The following is a 4506-nucleotide window of genomic DNA, read 5'->3' as shown; positions in this document are numbered from 1 at the left end:
CCCCGCTGATCAGTTTGCCGGAGAAGAAGCTGCTGTGTTGTTCTGCTTCGAGCATAAGGATTAAAAATAACAGCAAACAACCAGGATGAGCATCATTACTGCGTTTTCAACTGGGCGACAGAGAACTGAAGAGACACTTTACGCTACACAGAGAAATGTGTTGTGTTCCTACTGACCCGCTCTGCTCTGCACGTCTCCGCCGCTGTGCAGAGTAACATGCTGCTTACTAGTTACTACTACTAGTTACTAGTTACTACTACTAGTTACTCCTACTAGTTACTTTTTGTCCCCACCCAATATCATCTATATTAGGATTACACAGGTTACCAGTTAAGACGGAATAATGCCCTGGCAATGCACTTTGTCACATTTGTTTGTTGGTGATTGAATAAAATATTAATATATAAATAACAAGTTTTAAATTGTTATTTTGGGTAAATTTGTTGTGATATTAATCAAGTAATGAAAAAATAGTAGTTAGATTAATCCATAAAATAATCGTTAGCTGCCCTAATTGTGTAGAGTTTCTGCTGTCAGGTACTGTCAGAGACACATTTCTGATGTTTCCTCTAAACTGGGCTCTTTAACCTTCACTTCTTCATATTTCTTATATTCATCTTTGTTATTGGTGATGAAAATAATCTAAAGATCGTTTTATTTTCTTTGTTCTGTCTCAAACTTTTGTCTCTTTCAGTGGATGTTGGTCTGCAGGATGTTTTAGATGAACATAAGATCAGTCTGAGGAGGAGATGTGAACGTGTGACTGAAGGAAGTGATGGAACAGGAAGTGATGAACAGGAAGTGATGAAACAGGAAGTGGAACCCTCCTCAACAGGATCTACACTGAGCTCTACATCACAGAGGGACAGAGTGAAGAGGTTAATACCCAACATGAGGTGAGGCAGCTTGAGACAGTTTCCAAGAACAAGACCTTCAGTGAAACTCCAATCAGGTGCTGCGACATCTTTAAAGCCTCACCTGACCAACAGAGACGCATCAGAGTGGTTCTGACCAACGGCGTCGCTGGCGTTGGAAAAACCTTCTCGGTGCAGAAGTTCACTCTGGACTGGGCCTCATCTTTGACGGCCTGGATGAAAGCAGACTTTCACTGGATTTCAAGAACCATGAGGTCGTGTCTGATGTCACACAGGAGTCATCAGTCAGCGTGCTGCTGACAAACCTCATCGAGGGGAAGCTGCTTCCCTCGGCTCTTGTCTGGATAACTTCCCGACCTGCAGCAGCCAATCAGATCCCTCCTTCACGTGTTGACAGGGTAACAGAAGTACGAGGCTTCACTTGATATTTTTAAGGAGACCTCGGGACATTTTCCAGTCTTGTTTGTGGCGACCAAAACAGGCATTTAAAGCCAAACTGATGTTTTTTCTATCACAAACAAGTGTTTTTGTGCCTAAATGTAACCAGAGCATAAGCACAGCATTATGACCAGAGAGAAACAGAACATTTCACCTAAAAAAGGAGCTCTGGCTTGGTTTTGCAGAAACGTCTCAGCTAACATTTGATTGGGTTGCAGTTTTTTCCTGACAGAAGTTATTTTCAGGAAGGGACATTCTCCAGGGGAGCTGGACCAATCAACTTGGGTTGTGTGATCCTATAGATCCTTTAACCCAATCAGAGAGCAGTGAATCCATCATCTGCTGGATAATAACTTCCTGGCCTCATTAGAGATGACATTAATGTCCCTGCGCTCTCCTCAGCTTTGTGTGTTGATCTGTTTCCAGTTCTGCTCTCCTTTGAAAAGGAGCTCTGGCTTTTTACTCTGAGGAGCTTCTTCTCAGATGTGAGATCAGATCTGAATTTAGAGACATTAAACCAATCAGTGAGGCTTTCATGCTGCTGTGAGTGGAGCGTCTGGCTGTTAGCTGACTCGACTCCTGCAGGTGAAAAACACAGTGGAACATCTTCAAAGGGAAATCAACAGAAGGTCTTGTTGTACGAGTCCGTTGACCAGGTTAAACCCTTTGAGATGAACCTTTCTGTTTTAAAGGCTGTAAGAACATATGATTCAAATAAACATGTGGGTCTTATGAAGCTGAAGTTATTCCTCTCTGAAGGAGCCTTAAACATAAAAGCTCTCTTTCCAATTGCTTTTCTTAGTGTAGGGGTGGAGAAGAAGTACCTCAACTGATATATTGAAGAATATGTCACCACAAACTGCTGTAATCAATGATGATAGTTGAGATGTCGACACTTAATGATTAATTAAAGCCGAGGACTGTGTCTTACACTGAGTGGAGCCATTTAAGTGAGTTATACACAGTGAAGACTTTACGTACTGTATTGAGTGGAAGATTTGTTAATTTGATCAACAGCGTACAGAATAGGACCATCGTTACATGTTATTATAAAAGTATTAGATTTTGTTTCACAAAACACAATCATAAACTGTTTTAGACAGAGCCTTACTCTGTCTAAAACAGTTTATGATTGTGTTTTATTAAGCAATAGTTTATTAGATAGGAGCCATGGGTATTTGGGTAAGGTGTTGAAAGCAGACTGAAAGGCAGTTTGGATTTGCGATAACTGACGTTCAGAAGTATAAATGTCAGCATCATCTGCATTTATTGAACAGCAGAATTAGAGCAAATTCATGAAAGATCGTTAATAGAAATGGATAACAGGAGTGGAGCGGGCGTTGAACCCTGGGGTACACCTCTTTGTTGAAAGCATACATCAGACTTACTCCTTTAGAGGACAACACATTGTTTTCTATTACGTAAATAAGAATTAAACCATAAAAAGCTCATCTGCAGCACCACTTTGTTCAAACTGAAACATCTCAACAACTCTGTGATGGATGGTGATGAAATATGGTTCAGATGTTCATGTTCCCCTCAGGACAAACTAATAACTGGTGATCCTCTGATGTGTCATCTAGCGCCATCATCAGGTCAACATGTTAATGTGTTCAATACTTTGGTTTATGACCAAACACCTGCAGAACGAAGGAGATGGTGGTGGACTTCAGGAGGAACAAGCCCCCGCCCTCTCCAGTCTGCATTGGTGGGACAGATGTTGACACTGTGGACTCATACAAATACCTGGGTGTGGTGCTGGACAATAAACTGGATGGGTCCACAAACACGGAGGCAGTCTACAAGAAGGGCCTGAGCCGGCTTTACTTCCTTAGCATGTAGCTCAAAGTAGCACTGTGTCTGAGGGAGTTTCAGATGCTGCATCCACAAACAGCTCTGATGGAGTCCACTGACACCTTCGGCCTTACTCATGGAAAACAAGCCTCAGCACCATCAGCAGGTCGTACTGTGTGCCGACTCAAAAACCAAGAGGTCGAGATGATCTTGATTATTAATTAGTGAAAACTGGGTAAAAGGAAACGCTCAAAATGTATTTTAAAATATACTATATCAGTAAATTAGCACAATGGAGAGAAAATAATGACACATATACATTTATTATGAATATTTATAAAATAGTTAAAGTGAAAATGCTCCTATAAAGTGAAAAAGTACCAACACTAAAGTGCACTAGAAATCAGCCCACAGACAGTGGATGAGTCCTCTCACTGCTGCAGAGCTTCATGTGAAATTTAGTCCATGCAGTCAGATATTGGCCTCTGATGACATAATCACAACTCCACTGTTACTTTTTCGAGCCTTGGTGGAAGTGACTCATGGCCGGGCTCGTATGAATCAAAGCAGATTGTTGACTGTTTCATAACGCTCTTTATGTAAGGGAGGGCAGCAGTGATGGAGGGAGGGCAGCAGTGATGAGGGAGGGCAGCAGTGATGGAGGGAGGGCAGCAGTGATGGAGGGAGGGCAGCAGTGATGGAGGGAGAGCAGCAGTGATGGAGGGAGGGCAGCAGTGATGGAGGGAGAGCAGCAGTGTTGGAGGGAGGGCAGCAGTGATGGAGGGAGAGCAGCAGTGATGGAGGGAGGGCAGCAGTGATGGAGGGAGAGCAGCAGTGATGGAGGGAGGGCAGCAGTGATGGAGGGAGGGCAGCAGTGATGGAGGGAGAGCAGCAGTGATGGAGGGAGGGCAACAGTGATGGAGGGAGGGCAGCAGTGATGGAGGGAGGGCAGCAGTGATGAGGGAGGGCAGCAGTGATGGAGGGAGAGCAGCAGTGATGGAGGGAGAGCAGCAGTGTTGGAGGGAGGGCAGCAGTGATGGAGGGAGGGCAGCGAGGGAGAGCAGCAGTGATGGAGGGAGAGCAGCAGTGATGGAGGGAGGGCAGCAGTGATGGAGGGAGGGCAGCGAGGGAGGGCAGCAGTGATGGAGGGAGGGCAGCAGTGATGGAGGGAGGGCAGCAGTGATGAGGGAGGGCAGCAGTGATGGAGGGAGGGCAGCAGTGATGGAGGGAGGGCAGCAGTGATGGAGGGAGGGCAGCGAGGGAGGGAGGGCAGCAGTGATGGAGGGAGGGCAGCGAGGGAGGGAGGGCAGCAGTGATGGAGGGAGGGCAGCAGTGATGGAGGGAGGGCAGCAGTGATGAGGGAGGGCAGCAGTGATGGAGGGAGGGCAGCAGTGATGGA

This window comes from Pagrus major, chromosome 8, assembly GCF_040436345.1.
Source record: "Pagrus major chromosome 8, Pma_NU_1.0".
NCBI classification, from domain to species: domain Eukaryota; kingdom Metazoa; phylum Chordata; class Actinopteri; order Spariformes; family Sparidae; genus Pagrus; species Pagrus major.
Note: the sequence above shows the minus strand (reverse complement) of the source record.